General features: G+C 37.0%; 1 protein-coding gene across 4 annotated transcripts in view; it reads right to left on the reverse strand.

Moving 5' to 3' along the window:
* DIAPH2 (diaphanous related formin 2) overlaps window positions 1-19,320 on the reverse strand; it is a 946,398-nt gene that overhangs the window by 713,109 nt on the left and 213,969 nt on the right. The window lies entirely within an intron of this gene.

Genomic DNA, 19,320 nt, shown 5'->3' on the forward strand with positions numbered 1-19,320 from the left:
GGCTTATCTAAGAAATATTAAGCCAGGGGCACCTGGGTGACTCAGTCATTAAGCGTCTGCCTTCGGATCAGGTCATGATCCCAGGGTCCTGGGATTGGGCCCCATATCTGGCTCCCCGTTCAGTGGGGAGCCTGCTTCTCCCTCTCCCACTCCCCCTGCTTGTGTTCCCTCTCTCGCTGTGTCTCTCTCTGTCAAATAAATAAAATCTTAAAAAAAAAAAACATTAAGCCAAACATACTCATGATTTGTTCTCTTCTACAGTGACATAAACAATCTAAATCAGATAACAAAATAAAAGTGATAAACATGTACATGCACATAGATAAAACCTATTTTATAGGACTATAATACAGTATAAAGTTCCCAAGAGATATTAGCCTTCTACCATATTTGACCTGGCCTGAATTCATTTTCAGACAAATCTAGAAATATTGCTACTCCTAAAATATATACATTTATGCTTGATAAGTCTTTCAGAACATATAAATTCTTTTGAAAAAAAGCAAAATGTTTTAATTGCTGAAGTAACTTTGGCCTTCTTCAAAATTGCCCGGATTTCCTGTTCACAATTGGAAAAGTTAAAAAACATAACAAACATTAACAATTTAAATTAACAACACTGTTTTGTCTTCATTTTAAAAACAAACCTCCATGAAAGAACAGGCCATGATAAGAATAGCTTTACTGGTCATGAAATCATGCTACCTCATTTCAGCTCCTTTATTTTACAAATAAAGAAACTAAAAAATTTTAGTTATACATCTTGTGTCATAGCTTGTTAATGGCAAAAACATGACTGGAATCCAGCATTTTTCTCTCTCACTTTTTTTTTAAGATTTTTATTTATTTGAGAGAGAGAGAGCAAGCACGAGTGGGGGATGGAGAGAAGGGGAAGAGGGAAAGGGAGAAGCAGACTCCCAGACTCCCTGTGCAGCAGGGAGCCTGATGTGGGGAGCGATCCCAGGACCTGTAGGTCAAGAACCGAACCAAAGGCAGATGCTTAGCTGACTGAGCCACCCAGGCACCCCTGGAATCCAGCATTTCTCAATCCTTACACACCTCTAATTCACCTGTATTACCAACATCTAATATTAAAAAAAAATCAATTAGCATTATGAGTATGGTTTTGGTTATTTTGCTTCATGAAGGAGTATCAGATAAACGTTCAAATTTATAAAAATGTCATCAATGTGTATATTCAGAAGTGAAATCAATAACAGTAAGGGTTTTTTTAATATTTATTGTGAATTCCACCACCAATGCAAGGGAAACCTTAAATAAAACATGTAGATATGTCCAAGAATATACTTTCTTTCTGCTTCCCATATACCAATAAATGTTACTTGTTTAGCATTGATATAGAGCGATATCCTACTGTAACGCATTACTGTGTATTGTAGACATATAGAACTGTAAACACCCACCTGAAAAAATAAAGAAATTGTTAACTGACATTTGGTATGATACAAAATACAAATATTAGAAAGCACCTGGAAAAAAAATGGAGCCATTCAACGTTAATTTGGGAATAACAGTCCTTAGTTACCCTCATGTGCTTCCTTATCCAGCATGAATGAATTGGCCGGCAACTTTAAGATTGCTTCTTTTTTTTTTTTATTTAACCAAACAAAAACATTATTTTGAAAAGATATATCACCCCCAAGTTCACTGTAACATTATTTACAATAACAAGATACGGAAGCAACCCAGTGTCCATCAATAGCAAACACATAAAGAAGATATGGTTACAGGGGCGCCTGGGTGGCTCAGTTGTTAAGCGTCTGCCTTCACCTCAGGTTGTGATCTCAGGGTCCTGGGATAGAGCCCCACATCGGGCTGCCTGCTCGGCTGGAAGCCTGCTCCTCCCTCTCCCACTCCCCCTGCTTGTGTTCCCTCTCACACTCTCTCTCTCTCTCTCTGTCAATTAAATAAATAAAAATAAAATCTTAAAAAAAAAAGAAGATATGGTTACATATATGGAGTGGAATATTACTCAGCCATAATAAAGAGTAAGATCTTGCCACTTGCCACAACATGGATGGATCTAAAGGGCATTCTGATAAGTGAAATAAGTCAGAGAAAGACAAATACCATACGATTTCCCTTACATGTGAATCGAAAAAATGAAACAAACAGAAACCAGACTCAAATACAGCAAACTGAACTGGTGGTTGCCAGAGGCGAAGTAAATGAGGGGGATGGGTGAAATAGATAAAAATCCAAACTTCCAGTTAAAAACAAGTCACAAAGATGAAAAATACAGCATACGGAATAGAGTCAGTAATACTGCAATAATGTTGTTGCTTATCGTGGTAAGCAATGAGTAATGTATAGAATTGTTGAATCAATATGTTGTACAAAGAACTCCTGGTCTGTTGACAGTTGGTGGTATGTTTTCCTTAGCCACGGAGATTAATATTTTACTCTTTTCAGAAAGCTTCTCTGATGTCTTTCCCCTCATTTCCATGTAAGGTGGATCACTTTCCAATTGTGCTTTGTCTTTGGCCAGTTTGGCTTTTCACTCTTCAATAAACTCATCCAAATTATCAGCCATTTTGCAGATATCAAGAGAGCGGGCTTGCACTGGGGAAGACACACAGTGCCCAAGAGAAGAACTTCATGGGCTGAAGAGGTGGCGACGGCTGCCCAACACGGGAACACTGTGACCTTTAAGATTGCTTCTGATGGAGTTCAGGACACACTACACAAAAATATGGCACCTTAGGGAGTGAGTCTTTAAAATATTAAATATCTTTAATGAGTCTTTAAAATGTTAAAAAGCTTAAAATGAAGGAATCAGGAAAAACCTCATTCACTCACCTACCCTTCTCTGAAAGCAGAAGCTAGATCTCCCATGTGACAGGTACCCTTCCTGTACCAAGAGGAGGGAAGATACTCTTATCACCAGAGACAGGGAATTTGGGCCTAGAAGGCTATATGAAAAACCTTGTTAAACTACCCTTATCCTCCTTGTTACTTCTTCATTGGGTACTACCCCTACCCCAAAACCCTTTGTCTTGTCAATTCTTTACAAACTTGCTGTTTCTTTGTATAAAAAATACAAAAACTTCCTGCTCTGGTCACTCATTTGGGTCTTCATTCTCTTGTAAAGGTATCCATGTATATGTAAACATTTAATGAAGTATATTTGTTTTTTTCAAGTTAATGATCATCAGTTTAATTTTCAGAGCCAGTCAGGGAACCTGAGAGGGTCCAGTAAAACTTTTCCCTCCTCTACACTTCCCACTAACTTCCTTAACTCTTCTATGCTTTTCTGCTTTGCCTTATTCACTTTGGCTTCCTGAATTTTAAATAAACCCAGTGAACTCTATTTGCTGGACCAATCAGTCCCTCTATCAACTCACATCTCCAAATACAGTTGAGGCCTATACTAGAGTACTGACAATGAAAATGTAATAACTACGCAACAAAAAGGAACACTCGTGCACTGAAAATGCAAACTGGTATAGCCACTGTGGGAAACAGTAAGGAGTATGGTCAAAAAATTAAAAATACAACTACCCTATGATCCAGCCATTACACTACCAGGTATTTACCCAAAGAATACAAAAATACTAATTCAAAGGGATACATGCACCCCAATGTTTATAATAGCATTATCTATAATAGCCAAATTATGAAAACAGCCCAAATATCCATCGACTGATGAATGGATAAAGAAGATGTGGTATAGAGGAAACAAGATGGCAGAGGAGTATGGGGACCCTAGGCATGCCTCATCCCTCAAACACAGCTAGATAAATATCAAATCATTTTGAAGACCCATGAAATCGATCAGAGGACTGAGAGCAAAACTGCACAATTAGAAGTAGAAAAACGGTCACATCATAGAAGGTAGGAGCTGCAGAGAGTTGACTGAGGAGAGAAAAGAACCAAAGGTGCTACAAAAAGGGGAGGGAGCCTTGATCACAGAGAGAGGAGTGAGAGAGAAAGAGAGAGAAAGTGAAAGTGTGTTCAGGGAATTGCACAGGAAACACTTTTCCTCAAAACAACTGACTGGGAAAAGGAGAGGGGCTGACTACAAGTTTTTATAAACAGCAGACTGAAAAGTCTAATGTTTAGGAGGTCCACACCATCCACAGGGTTGTGCCTAGCAAGGTTGTGCCTGGAGGTGCTCAAGAGGGGAAGGAGGACAGAGACCGGGGAGTGGGCAGCATGGTATGAGGATCCCCTGGGTGGCACAGGGAGAAACATTTCCCCTGCTTGGAGAGCATTTGGGAGAGGCAGCATGGCCCCCCGGGTAGGGGGCAGGAAACTGGTGGCACCAACATGCTGCCCTGTTCTGTAGCATAGGAACAGAGACTTGAGCTGAGGACAGCAAACCTTGGTGCTTTCTGCTGTACTTTACCATACACTCCAAACCCAAACCACTGCATGGTCACGTGAGTGATTTCTGGGACAAACCAGCACTGGCCACAACATAAGACCCTCCCCGAGAGGATCAGTGTGGGTCTTCACCATGTGGATCTCTAAAATTTAGAGTTTTGAAACTCAGCCACATACCTGGGATAAAATGCAAGAGTACTATGCCACAAAGCAGGCAAACAGCTTGGACACACACAGAATGAAAAGCAGGGATCTGGTGGAGGCCAGGGACATAAGAGGGGTGATCATCAGCTCTTCTTTGAGGGCTTCCTGAGGAGTGGTGGGCATGAAATTCCTCTCTGGTTATAAGATAGCAGACCAATGCCATTCCTTATCCCCTCAACCCCACATCAGCACCAACCCACTTCAGTGAGCAAATCAGCGCCACCCAGTGGAGGCCAGAGCTGCATACAAGCCCCACCCACTTTTGCCACGAAGGTACAAGCCATCAGGGAAAGGCCACCCAAGAATCAGCACAACAAATCCCACCCACAAAAGACTAGTACAAACCCCTCCAATGTTCCAAGTCTACTGATCAATGAGTACTGCAAAGGATCAGCTCTAAGGGAAATGAGACCTAGCTTCCTTTTTCAAAAAAAATGTTTTTAAAGATCTAGCTTCCTTTAACAAGCAGACCAAAACAAAACCAGGATCTAGCTTCCTTTCCCCGCTCTGGCCCCCCAGACCTCTACTTAATATAGCCATTACTCTCAGGACCAGAAATATAACAGGATATCCTAACAATCCCAGAAAAAAACAATGACCCAGACAAAATGACAAGACTAAGGAGTTCACTAGAAAAGAAAAAACAGGAAGAAGTCACAGCCAGGGATTTTATCAATACAGATACAACTAAGATGTCCGAACCAGATTTTAAAACAATAATAATAAAGATACTAACTGGGTTTGAGAAAAGCATAGAAAACATTAGACAATCCCTTATTGCAGAGATATTTGAAAAACTAAAAACGAGTCAGACTGAAATAAAAAATGCTACAACCAAGATGCAGAACTGGCTGCATGCAATGACAATGAGGATATACGAAGCAAAAACGAATCAATGATACAGAAGATAAAGTTATGGAAAATAATGAAGCTGAAAAAAAAAGGGAAAGAAAGGTATTGGATCACAAATGTAGACTTAGGGAACTCAGTGACTCTTTAAAGTATACTAACATTCATATCATAGGAGTTCAAGAAGAAGAGAAAAAAAGAGTACAATGTTCATTTCAGCAAATTTGTATCTAAAAAGTTCCCTAATCTGGGAAAGGAAAGAGACACTGAAATCAAAGAACTACAGAGAACTCCCATTAAATTCAACAAAAGCCGGCAATCAAGAAGATATACTATAGTCAAATTCACAAAATACACAGACAAGGAAAGAATCTGGAAAGCAGCAAGGGAAAAAAGTCCTTAACCTACAAGGAAAGTCAGATCAGATTCGCAGCAGATCTGTCCACAGAAATGTAGCAGGCCAGAAGAAAGTGTCATGATATATTCAACATGATGAAGTCAAAAAATATGCAACCAAGAATACTTTATCCAGCAAGGCTGCCACACAGAATGCAAGGAGAGATAGTTTCCCAGAAAAACAAACACTAAAGGGGTTCATGACCACTAAACCAACCCTGCAAGAAATCATAAAGGGAATTCCTTGGGGAAAAAAGACCAAAAGCAACAAATACTAGAATGGAACAGAAAACATCACCAGAAAAACCAACTTTACAGGTAACACAATGGCACTAAATTTATATTTATCAATAATCACTCTGGAGGCGCCTGGGTGGCTCAGCTGGTTAAGCGACTGCCTTCGGCTCAGGTCATGATCCTGGAGTCCTGGGATCGAGTCCCACATCGGGCTCCCTGCTCAGCAGGGAGTCTGCTTCTCCCTCTGACCCTCTTCCCTCTCATGCTATCTCTCATTCTCTCTCTCTCTAATAAATTAAAAAAAAATTTTAAAAAACACTCTGAATGCAAATGGACTAAATGCTCCAATCAAAAGACAAAGGGTATCAAAATGGATAAAAAAACAAGACCCATGTATATGCTGCCTACAAGAGACTCATTTTAGACCTGAAGACACCAGCAGATTTAAAGTGAGGGAATGGATACACATTTACTATGGTAATGGATGCCAATGGTGTATATATATTACAATGGAATATTACTCACCCATCCAATAGAATGAAATCTTGCCATTTGCAATGACATGGATGGAGCTAGAGTGTACTATGCTAAGGGAAATAAGTCAGTCACAGAAAGACAAATATCATATGATTTCACTCATATGTGAAATTTAGGAAACAAAATGTGAAATTTAGGAAACAAATGAGTGAGGGGGGGAAAAGAGAAAGAGGCAAACCAAGAAACAGACTCTTAACTACAGAGAACAAACTGATGGTTACCAGAAATGAGGTGTGTATAGGAAAGGGTTCAATAGGTGAAGGGGGTTAAGGAATGCACTTGTTGTGCTGAGCACTGGGTGATGTATGGAAGTGTTGAATCACTGTATTATTCACCTGAAACTAATATTATACTATATATACTACTATATATACTATTATACTATATGTTAGCTAACTGGAATTTAAATAAAAACTTTAAAAAAGATAAAAACTACACAAGAGATATAGTAAATAAGAAAATGAATGGGGTGCCTTGGTGGCACAATTGGTTAAGAGTCCAAATCTTGGTTTCAGCTCAAATAATGATCTCATGGTCAAGGGCTGGAGCCTTGCGTCAGGCTCTGCGCTCAATGCAGAGTCTGCTTGAGAGTCTTTTTTCATCTCCCTCTGCCCCTCCTGCTCATGTGCTCTCTTACTTGCTTGCTCTCTCTCTTTCTCAAATAAATCTTTAAAAAAAAAAGAAAATGGACAAATGTGATGAAAAAGGAATGTCAAAGGTAACTCCAAATCATACATACAAGAATCAGAGCCAAAAATCGTGAACAGATGGTGAGCTCTCTAATACAAAGAATACATAAAGGTTTATAAAATAGTTGATCATGGAATCTCAAATTTGTTGTGAGCTCACAAACAAAAAAGTCCAATATCATGCTTATATATAGCTCCACAGTATACATAGAGTATGTTGTTTATATCTCCACAGTACTATTTGATAATTCATATTTATCTAGATCTCTCATATCAATGTTATAGAAATCCCCAGCCACATTAGAAAAATCAGTATACATATATAATTTGTTCTTGCCAGTCAAAATTAAGTCTTCTATAACTCTGTTCTTAACTTCTATTACTCCTATTTTCCAAGATCATTTGAAAGAGCTGATAAATGCACTAAAGTAAATGCATGCATCAAACTTTTGTTATCAGGAAATTTAGACAAATGATTTCAACATGTAAAACCATTACTGTAATTTATAAACAATTCAAAAATAACAGAAATTAAAATTAATGAAAAATAACAACTCCAACACAGCATATCCTGCACTCTGTCCATAGGAGAAAGTAATGATAAGCAAATAAAATGACAGCAACGTTTTGGTTTTTTGTTTTTTAGGTACAAAATATGCCATAAGGTCAGAGAATACCCCCAGGTCAATGTCCCATACCACTTACAATTAAAAGATTTTTTTTTTCATTTTGGGGCAAGTGGGTGGCTCAGTTGGTTAAGTGTCTGGCTCTTGATTTGGGCTCAGGTATGATCTCAGAGTTTTGAGATCCAGCCCCACAACAGGCTCCACACTAGGCATGGAGCCTGCTTAAGATTCTTCTCTCTCCCAGGATGCCTGGGTGGCTCAGGCATCCGAGTACGTGTCCTTGGCTAAGCGTCTGCTTTCGGCCCAGGTCATGATCCCAGGATCTTCTCTCTCCTGGGATGCCTGGGTGGCTCAGGCATCTGAGTACGTGTCCTTGGCTAAGCGTCTGCTTTTGGCCCAGGTCATGATCCCAGGATCTTCTCTCTCCCGGGATGCCTGGGTGGCTCAGGCATCTGAGTACGTGTCCTTGGCTAAGCTTCTGCTTTCGGCCCAGGTCATGATCCCAGGATCCTGGGATCAAGTCCCTCATGGGGCCCCTTGCTCAGCAGGGAGTCTGCTTCTCCCTCTGCCTGCTGCTCCCCCTGCTTGTGTGCTCTCTGATAAAGAAATAAAATCTTAAAATAAAAAAGGTTCTCTTTCTCCCTCTGCCCTTCCACCACCCAATCTCTCCCCTCCCTCTCTAAAGAAAAAAAAAAAAGATTTTGTCACTTTAACTGATGTTTATAATGCTGACCTCAACAACACTACAAAATTCCTAGGCGTTTTCTATATCAAACAAAAATTCATTAATGCTTAGTAAATTTTAGTGCTAGATCCATTTCAGAGTATTCTTAAACTTTGACAATTACTAATTCACATATAGAAATTCATAACTCAATTTTTAAAAAACTCTAACATTCCAGTTTAATATGCAGTCTTCAATACTTTTTGATGAATTAATGTTGACTGGAACAATTTAAGAAATGATCTCCAAGAACCTCTCTTCAAAACTCATATTAAGGGTGGTATAGCACCTTGTCCCATAAAAAACCAAGAGCAGTCCTCAGTACCCAGGTAGTATCCTCCAAATAGAACTGGACTCAATCTTCATATTCTCAGTAATACTACATGCTGCAGAAAAGACGTAAATAGAAACTTGGTTGATTCTGGTTATATAATGTCTTGAGTTTCGTGTTCATATGACAGACCACCAGCCTATCTCACCTGAAGCTAATTTAGTTTTTCCAAGTACACTATAACATTATACTGCCTTCTATATTCTGCCTTTATGGATTCCATCGCAACAGATGATTTTCAGGTTTAAACTGACTGATGTGAGAGGTTATACACCTATAGCTTTGCTGACAAGGTGGGAAATCTCCCCAAATTAGCTGTCCATTATCTAACAGCAGCTGAACAGCTGGGGTCATAGAGCAAACACTGTTATCTAGAGCACACATCTTCTTTGTACCAACCACACAACATACCTGCACTCCAGGTGCTAGCTGGCATCTTAATTGTGAATTCTCAGCTACCTAGCCCCTATAAAAAGTCCAGCTGAGATGACAGATATTCCCGGGGGAGAGCCTCAGGGACATTTCTCAAGTACATCTTGGTAGGAGGTTAGATTACTGGAAAGCTGCATACCAGTATTATTACTCTGGGTCTTTGGAGAAACACCTTGATTTTTTTTTAACTCAAGGCACTATGCAGGAAATGCACATTCATAGAAATCCTGTCTACTTTATAAAAAACCATCAAAGACTCACTCTACTGTGTTGTTCAATATCCCTTATTTAAAGAACCACAAAACATGGGGCACCTGGGTGGCTCAGTCATTAAGCATCTACCTTCCGCTCAGGTCATGATCCCAGAGTCCTGGGATCGAGCCCCACGTCAGGCTCCCTGCTCCGTGGGAAGCCTGCTTCTCCCTCTCCCACTCCCCTTGCTTGTGTTCCCCCTCTCGCTGTGTCCCTCTGTGTCAAATACATAAATAAAATCTTTTTAAAAAGGAACCACAAAACAAAAATCTGGGTTCAGAATTATGAAGAATGTTTTCCCTGAAAAGTAGATGCACTATCATTCATCAGATAACAGCTATGTCTCTCAAAACTTGTCTTCCCCTTCACTGCAAGGAAAATTGGAACTATTTTATACTCACATTATTACCTGGCATTATCCTTGGCTTTTTGAAAATTATCACCTTCCCTGCTTGTTTACTTGGAGTTTGTATTTTTACCCTCATCTTAATGGTAGTGAGATACCGGCATCTTTCATGGTACATTGCAATTGCTTTAGTAATAGTCCCATAATAATAAGAGAAGTATATAAAACTCTAGTACATGTCCAAGCCCTTTCATTAATTCATATAAATCAAAATAAAAATATGTCAAATGACAAATATTTATATATATTTACTTCAAGATTTTTAAACTATAAAAAATACAAAATGTATATAAGATGTTTTAAAATAGGGGTGCCTAGGTGGCTCAGTCAGTTAAGCGTCTGCCTTCAGCTTAGGTCATGATCTCAGGGTCCCGGGATCGAGACCGATGTCAGGCTCCCTGCTCAGCACGGAGTCAGCTTCTCTCTCTCCCTCTACCACCCTGCCCCGCTCATTCTTTCTCTCTCTCAAGTAAATAAAATCTTTAAAAAATTTCTTAAAATGGAAGAAAGTTAAGCTTTCTATTACGAAATCCATTTAATTATGGGGTGCCTGGGTGGCTCAAATGGTTAAGCATCTGCCTTCAGCTCAGTTCATGATCCCAGGGTCCTGGGATCGAGCCCCCATGTTGGGCTCCCAGCTCAGCAGGGAGTCTGTTTCTCCCTCTCCCTCTCCCCTTGCTTGTTCTCTTTTTCGCTCTCTCTCTCAAATGAATAAAATCTTTAAAACAAATTCTAATTAAAAAAAGAAATCCATTTAGTGTGCCTAGACTCTGCTGCTAGATTTCATATACTTTTATAACTACATGTCCAGTAACAATTTCTAATTATTTTATATAAACATTGGTTTTATAATTTAAAACACATCATTTAAATGAGAAAATGCATTGCATTGGTGGAGTTTCATATGTCATATAACATAAATGCCAACATAAGGAGTCCTCATTTATTCCACCTTCAAGCCTATAATATTTTCTCTGAATAAAACAATACTTCAGAGACTTGAGTCAGTATTTGCTGTTATATTTTGTTCTTTAAAAATAATATACTTTCATTTTTAGGCCTCTATTATGAGATATAATATTGGATCCACCTTAAGTTTAAATTGTGTTTTGAGGCTAATATTATATAATTAAAAAATCAATGTCACTTAATATTTATGGTACCAACTTAGTTAAATGAGCTTGGATATGGTTGCTGTTAATTCAAATTGCTGAACAAGATTTTAAAAGAAAATATAAAAATGGACATCACTGAATTTATCATTTTCTCTTCTATGTAAAATGTACTAAAGTCTTCTTAAATGATTTATGCATTTAAAAGTTAAAGTAAACAAATTTAAAATACCAGTATTAAACAACCCTGGTTTAATAATACTACCCATATGTTGGATTATGATATGTACTCACAATTTTAAGTCCTGTTCATATTAATGCATTATAAAAAAGTCCTCATTATTCCATTTGTCATAGGTAGTCCAATGCAAAATGTTCTAAAAGTATTGATCTACATCTACTTTTATATTAATTTTCTATGTAATGTTGGCTGTTTTGCCAAGCTTTTAATAAGTTAAATAAAGGATCTTTAAAGAGTTATTAACACCCATAATTCAGAAAGTGCTTTCTATTCCTAATTTGTAGTATTGTCCAGAGTCAGCTATTTTCATTATGATGATTATATTAAAATGCCTATTTGTTAATACATTTGAAAAATGTTTACATCTAAGGGGAAGTTAGAAAATTACAAGAAAAAACAAATGTTCCAAAGGTAATGCAAATAACTGAACATAAATAAACTCTAAAAGATATTTTATCCTTTTTCACATATTTGAAAACACTGGGTGCGGAAGCTGTCATCAGAGAAAGTAAATATAGACACTATGCCACCAGATGGGCAGATAACTTAAGATTATAAGCCAAAGGGAATAAACAGTTTCCTAGTGGGACAAAATACCCCTCAAGCTGTAAGGCAATTTCAGCAACAACTATGAAAAGAATTCTACACAATCACAATTCTCTGATACTATTCTTCAAATCAGTATTTGCTATTTTGTCATGTATTAAGAAAACTCAGTGACAATGATTTATTGCTATGCATTCCTTTGGATCTTCATAAAATATATTGCCAAATACCTGTATATCCTGTAATGGGTTGGGTGGGAATAAAATTGTTCAAACTCACTGATCATTTCTCAGCAGGCACTGTTCCCTTTCATAAACTTTATCAAAGGAATATGCTCAAACACCTGTAATAACATAGTTCTCATTCTAAAACACACAGACCATGGTATATGCAATGTTTAATGCAATTTGTGATGACAGATCAGGCTTTATTTTATAGTCAAACTCACAGATTTTTAGGGTGTTAGAATTGTAAACATTCAATTTCATTAATTCACTATGCAACCATTAAAAGACTATTGTGTAAAGCACACTGTAATATGTGTAGCTTATGAATATGGTTCAGATCAATCCAATAGGTTTCATTCCTATGTGGAGGAAAAGCTTCATTCCTTTTCTCTGATTACACCGAAAAATTCATGGTCACAAAACAGTGCTAGATTAATGAAAATTCTTTCTCACTGCTAGAGAAGCATAGGTTGTTATTGATGGTAGGTCAATATCCACATCAAATCACACATTACTGTATGTAAATTACACTGTACCAGCCATCATGAAAATAATAAAAGGGCAAGAGGGTCCCTTCCCCAAAGGAGTTTAAATTCTAAATGAGCAAAGCAGACATACATGCATGTAACTATTACAGAGCATAAGCATGTGTAGGTGAACATAAACAGTAAAAAAGTAAATGTTGAGGGAGTGCATAGTAAGTGAGTGATTTGGGATATAGCCAGTTAATGATAGTTTATAAAAGGCATTTTAAAATATTTGCTTTTAGCATAAAATAAGGAAATGACTTTAAGAGTCTTTATCATCTGAGTGATTAAATAACATGAATTTGAAATTTGTGACTCCATTTAATATTCTGAAATGACTGTACTTTGAGAATGTTTGTAAAGCTATCAATGTGCATGTTTATATATTTACTTTACTAGGGGCTGGGCAGAAAAAAAGAAACCAGTTAAAACTGTGGTAAGGAAAGAATAAATCAGCCATAAGACGGAAAATGCCCAGATTCTAATGAACATCAGGTTTGAAAAATAGTTATGTAACAAAGATTTAGAAACTGCTTTCTTCAATATTTTAAAAGAAATTATAAACATCTATCTGTAGTTAAACATAAAACTTGTAAATGCAAGAAAATAATAAGATGCTAAGAAATCACTCAGTCTTATGGAGGAACATTTTTCCCTTCAAAATCATTTATAAACACTAATCTAATTCCAATAGCAAAGATAATAGGATAAGAAGTAAGTAAATAAGAACATAGAACATAAAAGTTTAGATCTAGGAGTCTCCAAAATCATTTATACAGGGAAAAACTGAGGCCAAAAGAGGCTACTGATTACACTAAAGTCACAGAGAGTGACAGATCAAGGGCTAGAAATACAGATCTCATGACTGGCATTCTAGCGTGACTCTATCAAATAATATACTCTCAGAATTTAGTACTAAAGAAACAATTTCTTTATAAAGGGAACAAGGCCAATAAAATTTAATTTCATTAAGGAGAGCTCTATAAGTAGTACATAGTTTGACTTTTTCAGATCTTCTAAACTAGCTAAGGTTTTTACCTAGACAGAATTTAGCTAATTTTGTTATTTCAATGGTTTTATGGATAATTTTAGAAATAAATTTTGGAATATAATCCATCCAGAACCTCAGAATATGACCTTATTTGGAAATAGGGTCTTTGTAGATAAAATTAAGGTAAGGATGGAGATAACATGGTACTAGACTAGAGCAGACCCTAAATCCAGTTAGAGTGTCCTTGTAAGAGACACAGAAAAGACATCCAGAGACATAGAGAAAGCCATATAAGTACAGAGGCAGAGGTTGGGATTATGCCGCCAAAAACCAAGGAATGACAGAAGCTGGAAGGAGCAAGGAAAAGATCCTCTCCTCGAGCTGTAGGAGGGACCTAAAGCCAACACCTTGGTATCAGACTTCTGGCTACCTGAACTGTGAGAGAATAAATTTCTATTGTTTTAAAGTCACCCAGTTTTTGGTGACTGTTACAGAAGCCCTAGAAAACTAAAACAATAGTATTAAATGATTTCTGTTTAACTTCAAGGATTCTTCTACTGTTATAAGTTTTATAAGACACTATGCGTTCAAGGTTACTTATCCTTCTATAGACTATTTTTCTTTGTTTTCCCTGTAATTTCCTTCTTGTTATACAAATTATTCTCATTCTTGGGTTTATTCTTATATTTGGTTTCCTCCTTCTCTGATTTTTTTGTTTCATTGCTCTTGTTTGCTTATTTGTTTCTCTCCAGTAGGAAGACTAATTAGTTGTTTGCTGTGTTGGTTACTTCTTGGTTTCTGTGAAAGAGATTCTAAAGTAGGGGGTGTTAGATAAAATCTTATGGCTGTTGATAGGTTTAAATCTGGTAGAAATACAAGATATGATTCATACTATGTAATGGTTATAGGCATTTCTAGGGAATAACAGAAGACTTTTTTATAAAAAATATCTGGAAACTCTGGGTTAATAAAGTTAAGAAGTTTCTTTCCTGAAACAATGTAAAAAGCTTTCCTAAAACCAATGCTAATGTTCACAGTGAGCTCCCAAGAGGGGAAAATACTACAGTGCACTCCCAGAATGAATTTAACCATGTGATGTAGACACATGTCCCACCACAACCACTTTTGAAGTTGAGGGACAGGTTGAGGAGAGTATCCCCCCCTATCAGAAAGAAGAAAGATTTTTGGACCAGAGTCAAATAGGAGATAAAAGTCCAAAGAGAGACCACTGCTTAGAGGTGGCTCACCAGACTTTGGTAAGAATTCTTAGAACAGTCAGAGTAAAAGTAAGGATAATGAAGCTCCTTGTTTCCTTCCCTTCTCTCTAAAACCTACACATATGTATACACACAGGAACACCAGAGGCACTTCCTGGAGGCAGTGTGCTACTTTTCCTCTTTTACTCAACTTGTAATGCCACAAGCAATAATGCTAAATGCTGAACATAAAGGATGAATAAAACATAATTCTTGATTATATATTATATCTCATAATAGATCTCCATGCAATAACTTTCCTTCTCACCTTAAAGTTCCTGTACTGGCTGGTGCCTGACAAACTCATACCCGCTTCTTAGTTGAGCACTCCCCACAACTACGTTCTGAGGTAATAGTCCTAGGAAAGCAAATTTTGGACCATACCACCCTGACTCCCTCTCCTTTACCATGGGCAAACTGATGTGATTAGAGAAGGTGACCTAACCATAGTATGGTCTGGCCTGCATACTGAGGTGGCCTGACAAGAAAAGCTTTGCCTAAGGAGAAACAAATGGGGACCAGAGACTCCCCATTAGGAACTGAACTGGGTAATACAGACATGGCCAGGCAGTTAATATCAGGAAAAGACACAGATTCATGGAGAGCCCATGTTGACAAAACAAATCAAGTTAATGTGCCATGAATTTCTGCTGCTGACTTGAGATAGATGACAAAAATAACCAGGTTCTAGGACTACTGTGGGATGTCAAGTGACCTTCCATATCAGCCTGCATGACACACAGCTACACTGCTGTCCCTAGAATTCCTGTGAGATTTCTAGCTCTCTTATAGCAACACGTAACTTGGTCTCCCTGCTTCATCCAGAGATAGCCTTTAAAAACACAAGTCAGGTCATACCATTACTTTCTTCAAAACCCTCTAGCATCTTCCCAGCTCACTCAAAGTAAAAGCCAAAGTCCTCCAAATGATTCACAAGACTCTTCATTCTCTGCCTCTAACGACACTGGCCTGTGTCCTTTCAATTAGTATTTCTGTATCCTTTGGGTAAATACCTAGTAGGGCAATTGTGAATCATAGGGTAGTTCTATTTTTAACTTTTTGAGGAACCTCCATACTGTTTGCCACAGTGGCTGTACAAGTTTGCAATTCCCACCAACAATGTAAGAGGGTTCCCTTTCTCTGCATCTTCACCAATGCCTGTTGTTTCCTATGTTGTTATTTAGCCATTCTGACAGGTATGAGGTGATATCTCATTATAGTTTTGATTTCTATTTCCCTGATGATGAGTGATGTTGAGCATCTTTTCATGTGTCTGTCCTCCATCTGTACGCCTATTTTGGAAAAATGTCTATTCATGTCTTCCACTGATTTTTTAACTGGACTATTTGGTTATCGGATGTTGAGTTTGATAAATTCATTATAGATTTTGAATACTAACCCTTTATCAGATACATCATTTGCAAATATCTTCTCCCACCGCATAGGTTGCCTTTTAGTTTTGTTGTTTCCTCTGATGAACAAGTTTTTTTATCTTGATGAAGTCCCAAAAGTTCATTTTTGCTTTTGTTTCCCTTGCCTCAGGAGACATATCTAGTAAGTAGTAGCTATGGCTGATGTCAAAGAGGTTATTGCCTGTGTTGTCCTTTAGGATTTTAATGGTTTCCTGCCTCACATTTAAGTCTTTAATCCGTTTTGAATTTATTTTTCTGTATGGTATAAGAAAGTGGTCCAGTTTCATTCTGTTGCATGTTGCTGTCCAGTTTTTCCAACACCATTTGTTGAAGAGACAGTCTTTTTCCCATTGGATATTCTCTCCTGCTTTGTTGAAGATTAATTGACCATATAGTGGTGGGTTCATTTCTGGGTTTTCTATTCTGTTCTATTGATCTATGTGTCTGTTTTTGTGCCAGTACCATACTGTCTTGAGGTGGTAATCTTTTTTGATTCATCATATAGTAAGAAAACACAAACTGAAAAAAATATAAGAATTTATATTTCTCAAATTATACTCAAAATACAAATCTAAATTTAGTAGGTAAAATAAAATTATTGTTATTAACAATTATGACAACAGCAATAATATTACCTTTGATTTGAAAACATTTTCAAATTTATTCAATTAATTTAGAATCAATTTCAATATAAATGCATACATTTCATATACCTAAAAGCCATAGAATAACAACCCTAAGCGGATTATAATTGTCAATTATATTCTTCAGCTTCCTCGGGCTTAAATATCTCTGTCCAAAATAGCAGGTAGTATTTCCCCAGGATTGGTATCTTATCCTCAAAAGTTTGGCTCACATACAAGTCAGGACTGGAGAGGAAGGGGAACACTGGCCAAGTCATTTACCTTCTAAACAAAATTAAAAAGGAAGTATGCAGTAGAAGGAAGTATGCAGTGGAAGGAAGAAGTATGTTGGAAGGTTTAAAATGGATTTTAAAAATCTGCTATCCAAATGCATGTATAAGATAATCCAAATGAAAAATGTTTGATTTCCATTCACATTATAGGTAGACCTACTTACTATTCTTTCACTGCAGTCTCTTACGTGCAGTAGAATCCCACTAAAGCACATAATTTCACTCAGAAGAATAAGGGGGCCAGCAGGGCAATTAACAAAGCTAGAAAGAACCCCAAGGAACACAGAGAGAGGACAGTTACCCAAAAGGATGGGAGAGGGAGACAGGCTGGTTCTCCCTTAAATTTGGTGTACATATCACAACATATTAGTTAAAGTCAGCCTGAAAGGGCTTTTCTGGTTGCTGTTTTCCTAGTTCTGGAGGAATATTCCTAGAGTGAGGAAAAAGTGGCTACCCATCCAATGGCCACTTGAACCAACTCAGACAATTTGGAGAGTGATCTAAAAAGCCATAAAAAAAATCGAACTGTGAAGGCTGCCTGGCTGGCTTAGCTGGTTAAGCGTCTGCCTTCAGCTCAGGTCATGATTCCAGGGTCCTGGGATTGAGCCCCACATTGGGCTCCTTGCTCAGTGGTGACTCTGTTTCTCCCTCTCCCTCGGCCCCTCTGACTGCTCACTCTCTCCCTCTCCAATAAATAAATAAAATAAAAATTTGAATTCTTATCTCAGGGTTCCTGCAATTGTGTAAGTAATATCATGAATACAGAGACACACAGAAAAACACACAGACACACACACACACACACCTCCTAGACTGTACCATTCCACACTGAAATTCTAAGGAACAAATACAACATCATTGCCTCTCCTCCAGTGTGATTTTCCTCAGGGCAGGCAAACTTTCAAGAGTGGTTCAGAATTCCTTATGTTTATAAAGACTAGAATTTGCAGAGACATCTGATGATTTCAATAACAAACAGGTATATTAACTATTTGTGGTTTTCAAAAAAGTGTCACTTATGAATTCTGGGCTTCTGAAAGGAGGAAAAGTTAAGTTTATGGCTCAGAAAGCTTAAACAAGTATTGGTGGCAAGTATTCATAAGGGTTGGCAAAGAGAGGCCAAATTCTGATAGTTTTCCTGACAGTATGGATTATTGTGAATGCTGTATTTAAGAGATTTTCAATGTTTTACACTTCATTTCTGTGATTAAAACAAGTCATGCTTTTCTCTTCTACCTGTCCAAATGAATATGTATACACATACTTTTTCTTTTCTTTCTCCTAATGTAACAATACTAGTAACTTGAAAGATACCATCTTTATGTATATAACTAAGGGCTTACTTTATTCAATAATTTAAAAGTATCACATAATTTAATACATACTAAAATGTATTATTAAAACAAGGATATGTTATTATATTGAGGAGAAAAATTTATTCTAGATAATTAAACTTATTAATCTTCAAAAACAAAACAAGAGGCTTTTCAAGTAAAATTAGGACAAAAATCACACCGGAGAGTCAAGATTTTTCAAAAAGTATTTTAATAAAATGTTCAAATAAAATTTCAGTTATTTACTAAGCTTAACATTCATATAATTAATTTTTATTTCTTTGCTTAACCTGTAAGAATAATCCTTTGTCAGACATAAAACTGAGCATTTAGTACTATACAGAATCCATCAGAACATCAAACTCACAGAAAATCTGGTATCCATGTACCATGCAACTACAATGGACTGTAATTTAATCCAAATATCACCACATTATATTTGAAATAATCATTAAACCTAATCACATTTTAGAAAAAATTTTTCAAACATACTATAATTTTATTTTTTAAATAGTATACTTAAACATAGTGTACTCTATGTTTGTTATTTAGTCATAATCTTATTTTTTAACATAAACATGTTAATAAGAGCTGGCATTTAAAGGTAGTATAATCTTACTTTTTTAAAAAACATAAACCTGCGGTAATAAGAGCTGTTAAACATACTATAATTTTATTTTTTAAAAATAAATTTATGGTAAAAGGGCAAATCACTCAATAAATATTGA

The sequence above is a fragment of the Eumetopias jubatus genome, unplaced genomic scaffold, assembly GCF_037043125.1.
Source record: "Eumetopias jubatus isolate StellerSeaLion01/CBP00866 unplaced genomic scaffold, mEumJub1_p1.0 scaffold_11, whole genome shotgun sequence".
Taxonomy (NCBI): Eukaryota; Metazoa; Chordata; class Mammalia; order Carnivora; family Otariidae; genus Eumetopias; species Eumetopias jubatus.